The 6,722-nt window shown below is 45.3% G+C and overlaps 1 protein-coding gene across 1 annotated transcript in view; it reads left to right on the top strand.

Moving 5' to 3' along the window:
* Nucleotides 1–273: 273 nt before the first annotated feature.
* jupa (junction plakoglobin a) overlaps nucleotides 274–6,722 on the top strand; it is a 17,891-nt gene continuing 11,442 nt past the window's right edge. Inside the window, exon 1 of the mRNA XM_031864803.1 lies at nucleotides 274–427. The gene's annotated coding sequence lies outside the window, so the exon portion shown is untranslated. The remainder of the gene's footprint in view (nucleotides 428–6,722) is intronic.

Below are 6,722 nucleotides of genomic sequence, written 5' to 3'. Positions count from 1 at the left end.
TTAAATGATAAATTGGCTCTTGATAAACCTATTAGTATGGTCCTTTGAGATAATCATCTTTTTATTTATTCACTACAACATTAGGCCACAATAATCAATGTTGCCAAAAGCAATTATTAAGAAGTAAACTTCAATTCTCTGTTTATTAGAAGGACAATAAAGGAGTCTGTGACGCTGGGAGCAGTGCGCTGCGCTGCGCTGCGCTGAGCGGAGGCAGGGTGGGGTCCGGGGGAGGAAGGCGGAGTCTGGGCTGAGGTGACGCTTCTTTTACTCCGGTTTTGTTCAGTGGACTGTCGGCCAGCAGCAGCAGCAGCAGCGGCGGAGGAGAAAGTGGCGTGAAGTGAGGAGAAAAACCGAGAATTGTCCCCTCCAGGAGAACACAACAGTGATCTGGAATAATCTAAAACGCTTCGTTGTGTTTCGACAGGTACGACTCAAATGAATGTATATGTTCACTTTCTCCAAACTGCTCAGTGTCTTTGTCACCGACGGGTGTTGTTTTTCCCCTCAGTATTTGTGCGCACAGGAGTCGCTATCCTGCTTTCTCTATTAGCGTGTATGTTCATGTGGGTAAATGTTTGGGCTCATTGTTCATCTCCGCTTACCTGGGTGTGAATCCAGCCTCGTATCTGGAGTTCATTTCCGCATGCCTCAAACTGCCTGCTGTTTCGGAGTGAAGCGCGAGCTCTCCAGGCCCCAAAAGTTTCCTCTCTTGCGTTTAATACATTGTTTCTTTTTAACTGTTCAAAGTGTCAAAGGGCCCGTTCCGACTAGTCATATCGATACTTTTGGCCCCAGTATCGATCAATCAACTTGACGTCACTTGTCAATAGTGTCCTACAGTGTCATTGGTGGTGACCAAGTATGCGCGCGCGCACGCGCCTGTGTCTGCGTGGGACAGAGGCAGGTGAAGAGAACGGGGCTTTCTTTAACCATGAAAATACATTTTCTGTAGAAAGTAAGAGGTTACAGAATGTGTATCACACGCATAGCGTTTTACGGACAATTAGGGTTTAACACGTTGGCAAGTTAGCCGGAAAGAAGTTAACTCATTAAATATAAACTTAATTACAACTGAGGCGATTCATTGATTGCACACAGAAAGTGAAATAGCAGCTATTTTCTATAATCGATTCATAATTTAAGTCATTTTTTAAGAATCATCCAATCTCTGATATAAAGTTTTCAGTTTGTTTTATTTGGTCCTCAGCAGAATATAGGCCGTTTGGGTTTGTGAGTGTTTGATGAGGTCAACGACACAGTTTTGTGAAATCTTCATAAACCAACTGTTAATCAAGAAGTTGACTATCAGATTCATTGACAATTATAAAGTAATTGTTAGTTGCGGCCCTGAATTAAAATGTTTGCGCTCAAACGACAGTAAATACTGCAATGAGCTAATTGGGCATGGGTGAGTAAGATCCCCGTCACACACGCACATCTGTAATGTGCGACATTGACTATTAAATCATATCCCTAAAATGTGTTGTTGTGCTGTTTCTATAGCGCTCATCCACTCCCACACTGCTGCTCATGCCAGCGGTGATGTCTCCAGGTGTTGCCAAATCTTCCATGAGGTCATAACCTTAGTTTGAACATGCTCCAGACTTTACAGGACGGCAGGTTTTCAATCCTGCTTATTGGCCGCATGAGCACACATTTCTTTTATTACATTTCCACGTAAGTGAGGGAGTAAATCCACTGAAATCTGCACCGATTTTTAAATTGCCCTTTGTCTTATCCGCTTTCTTCTTGTGCGACTGTCATTTGCGGTGTCCTCCGCCGCCGACACTAAATCTGTTGTCGTCTTATTTGAAGTATCAGCAGGTAACGCCATCAAAAAGCACAGAGAATAGTGCCAAACAACTTTTTGCGTCCTACTTGTCCCTAGACCAACGCGTCCAGCTGAGGCGGTTGAATGTGTGTCAGGTTGAATGGGACAGCATGGCCTCCCCGGGTCTGTGTCATCCCGTAGTGCAGCAGCAGACAGCACCCTGGTTGGAACACTGGCTGTTCCTGTCTGCCCTCAGGGAAGAGGGCGGATGGGTGGGGGGGACGGCGACGGGGGGCGATGACTTACTGTAGATTTCGCAGCTACAGCTGTGGTGGCACGGTGATAATCCCCCCCCCCCCCCCCCTTGCTTAATTCCCTGATACTGTCCTACATTAGCAAAGCAAGAGGTCAGGAGATCCTCCAGTATATAAATAGGTCTACACTTTGCAAAGGGAATTACTGTATATGTCGCACATCCTAACCTTTGTTTAGCGTAAAGGATTTCTTCTTCTATGGATTCCCTTTCTTGCCTCTTCTCTGCGTCTGTTCAGTGGTGCCCGGCCGAGTACTTTCCAGGGGCTCGGTTACAGCCACTCGTCGTGTGACCCGCTCTGTGTTTGCACACCACTCTGCCTCTGTGTTTTACTGTTCCCATGGAGAAGGGGGCGCAGAGAGATAAAGTTTTCCATCGGCTAAGAAAGGGGTCTTTGTGGCGTAACCGCAAATCTCCACGGGGTCAACTTCCACAGGCTTTAGAGGAAATCTTCATTAGATGATGCCGTCGCCGAACCCCGTTGACACCCAGCACTTCACTATGATCATAAGATAAGATAAGATAAGATAAGATAATCCTTTATTATCGTCTCTGACCAAAGAACGTGGCCTCCCTTTTAACCTACGCAGGTGCACCTGAACACTAGATTTCCAGAGAAGGGACTAAATCAATCAAGCCAAAAAAATGTTGAGTCTATCTGTTTAGGATAAATACGGTAATTCTATAATTGGCCGGACTGCTGAAAACATCCATTCATGAAAAACGATTTTTGCTGTCGCCGATGAAAAATCAAACCAGAAGCTTCTAGCGGAGCACAACGGTTTAATGCTGAGCAAGTAAGGCTGGCACTGCCCAGCTGAACCCTCACCATGACCGTCACTGGAATGAATAATTTACCTTCAACAGTTCTCTTGGTTGGATAAAACAAGGACAGTAAAGTGTCCCTTACTTAAAATGTCAAAGGCCTAATGGCTGTTTCTTCCCATCACACGCACTTAGAGCTATAGGAATGTCTGCCAAGTTCCACGTCAACGCCTTTCAAAGACACCCATGCTTCAGTCCGACAGCACGCTGGAAATAGCTGAACCCTACTGTTTTCTTCATGAATACATTACCTCTGATCATTACTGACTGCGTATCCACGCACGCAGCGAGGGAGGACACTAGATTGCAGCACTGACTCAAAAGACAAAGTTTTCATAGTTGGGTGCATTGGCTGAGTTCTACTTCTCAGCATAGTGACTCTGATGAGTCCTGTGGCGTCTGTTTTTCCTCCTCCTCCCTGTCCCTTAATCACACTGCTGTGAGAGATTGAGGAATGTGATGACAGCAAGGGTGTGGTTGCAACGGAAAGTTGTTAGATGTGCAACATGAAGAACATCAACCTCTCACAAGGAAGTTATTCGTGCATATGGCCAATCACCGTTGCCTGAAAATCTCATAACTCAGTTTTTTTGATTGATTTCTTTTGAAGGATTTTTAAGCTCTCCTGCGTTGACAAAGTTGTGCAACCCTGCGGCCTGTGCATACTTTACAAAACACTGGATAAACGGAAAAATGCATGGGGGGGGGTTCAGACAATCAGGGCTGTTCTTCCTCCTTCTTCATGTCTTCTTTGGTCCTTAAATGTTGACATTTTGGTGGTTAATAAAACAAATGCCAGGACTGTTTTCAGAATAAGTCACTACTTTTTTTTTTTTTTTTTTTTTTTTTTTTTTTTTAATAATGCTATTTTTCACTCTTAAAATATTCAGATTTTGTGTTTTCTTTTGTTTTCTTAAAGAAGAACAAACTGAACTTGAACTGGTTCCTGCGGAGCGTTTTTATTCTTTAAGGTCCCTTTAGACTTTTGCCCTGCTCTCCAAAGCTCCCTCTCCCTCCTGCCTCTAATCTCCCTGAAAAATGAATCATCTGTCACATCGCCTCAGTGCTCGGCTGCACACCGATGCGTGGCAGTTCAAGAAAAAAAAAAAAAAAAAAAAAAAACTCCCCGTCAGGCCTTTAAAACAGGCTGCAGAACAGATGCCACCAAAGTTGGCCAGTGAACACACGGAGACATCTTGATGTGCTTCAGTCTTTTTGGTCGCGTCCAGTTGGGACACTTGAAACCCGGTTTCCTTTTCACTGTGACTGCAGTCGGTGGGACAATGTGGCCAATCTTGTCCTCTCTCTACACAAAACAAAGTAACACAGAGGCTCTCTGTGCCATATCAGACTTGGTTCATCCTCTTCCTTCCTACCGCCAACTAAACAACATGGAGAGGAGCACATCCTGCTTACTGTAGTCCAAAGACACAATCTTTTTTTTTTTTTCAAGCAACTGGCCTTCAGCTGTTCAAATACTGGATTTAGTTTTCTAGAAAGTAGAATAAAATCCAGCCATATCTTGATGATTATGGAAGATAATCTTTGGACATTCTGTGTTTATTTCGCTCCATGCGATTGACAGTGTGGTTAACTTTGTGGGCCTTTTCAAATGAGGGTTTATTGTCACACATGGGTACACCCCCTTTTGTACTCATTCCCTCCTCCTCCGTCAGCTTTGTGTAATCTGATCCTGCTCTGCACTAAGGCACCTCCTCCGAGACGGCTCACATTTCCTTTTGATTCACAGCGAGATCCCACAGGGAGTAAACAAGCAGTTTCCAGCCACCACCATACTGCATCCACTGGCGTAATTCAACTCATTAAAGTAGCTGCAGTGAATCAACTGACAGATCTAAGGCCATTATCCATTCTGCTGCTTACTTTCTTCATTGGCATGCTGACTGTGGTTGACTGTTGTTGGGAATGTTTCCAGTTCAGGCAAAGAAGGGGAGTGCACTGTGCTGCATCGGCCACATTTAGACAGTCGGTTTGTGTGTTGCTCAAGTGCTCACCAGCAGTATCTCATTGTCTGTCCTGTCCTCCGTGGGGCTCTTGGCGTGCTGGCGTTGCTATGGTCTGGATTTTATCATCTGCCTGTTACAGTCAATTGACGACGTGCTCTGGCTCCAAAATGTGAACATGAAGTTGTGTTCTCCCTGAACTCGGTGCATGACGTGACAACAGCCGGCAGCAGTTTTTGTCACCATAGTTTTGCGTCTAAAAGTATGAAGAAACAGTTGTGAAAGTACAGCAACTGGCCCTCTCTGTCCAGACAGCCCAGCAGTTGGCGAGTCAGATAATGTTGACCACCACTTCCTGTCACCCACCACAATAAATCCATTAGCTGTGCACCACTTCACATCCTCTCTTATTGATTTATAACAAACAACCAGCCCGTTAGCCCCTGCTGCCTCCATTACAGTGCCATAACGGCTATCGTTGGACGAGTGTGTGTGTGTGTGTGTGTGTGTGTGGGGACTAGGAAGGTTGGCGGGGGGGGGGTGTTGAGCTGTATCCCATTGGGACAGCTGAACCCCGGACGCAGAGAGCACAATGTCAACTGCTTGCCTGTCTGCTCTGCTGGCCATTTACTGTGTCGGGAGGATTGTGCTGTGTGAGTGCAGGGTGATGTGTTAAAGGCATCTGGGAAATGGTCTATAGTAAAGAGGAGTGTGAGTCGCATGTCAGGGGACATGCATGTGAAAGGCTGCGTGTGCAGAGCCGACATGTCGAACAGTTGATCTGTGCAGATGGTGCAGCACGATTTACAGATGTGTGGAAACATAATCTGCTTTATTTGCATTTCAGCCTAAACATGACATTAGCAAGCTTGTTAGAAGTCACAGAGCACCAGATGAGGTTTCTACAACAAAGCTGCGATGTTCTGACAACCATCAGACTTTGCAATTGACATAAACGAAAGATAAATGTGTTTTTTGTTTTTCGAGACGTGAATTAAAGGGATAGATTGACATTTTTCTTGCCGAGAGTTAACTGATTGAGGTCGGTCTCATGTCTGTGCGATAAACAGGAATTTAGTTTATTGTAAAAAAGACTGGTTGTAGTTGTGCAGGAGGTTATGCGTTTGTTACATTTGATAGTCTGTAGAGTTACTGCACTTGTAGATGTAGCTTGTCATCTTTGGACAGAGCCAGGCTACCTCCTGTTTCAAGTCTTTATGCTAAGCTAACTGGCTGCTTGCTCTAGTTTCATACTTAATTGACAGACATGAGGGTGGTATCTCCTCCAACTGTTGGCAAGATGGTGAATAAGCGCGTTTCCAAAAATATCAAACTATGACTTAACACTAATTTGGCAAGCGTCATCTTCTCAAGCAGGCATGTAAAAGAGCACACGGCACATGCTTGGTGACATGTTATTTGCACCGCTGCATGCCAAACAGGCATGAGCCTGAACAAGAAATCACTGCAAACTCTGAAATGTACGTTAGGAGCCTCTCTGGAATACCACCAGAGTACATCTCCAGCCCCCTGGGCCTCTTCCCTGACCTGATTCATTCCTGCTGTGATACAAAGAGGAGCTTAGGCCAGCCAAGTCAAAAATCTGGAGCGCTGGAATGTTTTCCCGTTCGATACTGAGTTTGTCACATGCCGTGTTAATTAAGACGATGATTTAATGCGGAGAATAAAGTGTCAGTTTAGCCCCTTGAGCAATAAGGTGTATTCAGCCTCACCCAGTTCACGCTGTGCTGCCACACCCTCGTACAGAGCCGGTCACTGACGGGGAGACACACCCTGTCGTGTGTGTGTGTGTGTGTGTGTGTGTGTGTGTGTGTGTGTGTGTGTG

The sequence above is a fragment of the Anarrhichthys ocellatus genome, unplaced genomic scaffold (genome assembly GCF_004355925.1).
Source record: "Anarrhichthys ocellatus isolate YVR2014 unplaced genomic scaffold, GSC_Weel_1.0 scaffold31, whole genome shotgun sequence".
Lineage (NCBI taxonomy): Eukaryota > Metazoa > Chordata > Actinopteri > Perciformes > Anarhichadidae > Anarrhichthys > Anarrhichthys ocellatus.
The sequence above is the reverse complement of the archived record's forward strand: the minus strand, read 5'-3'. Positions and strand labels throughout refer to the sequence as shown.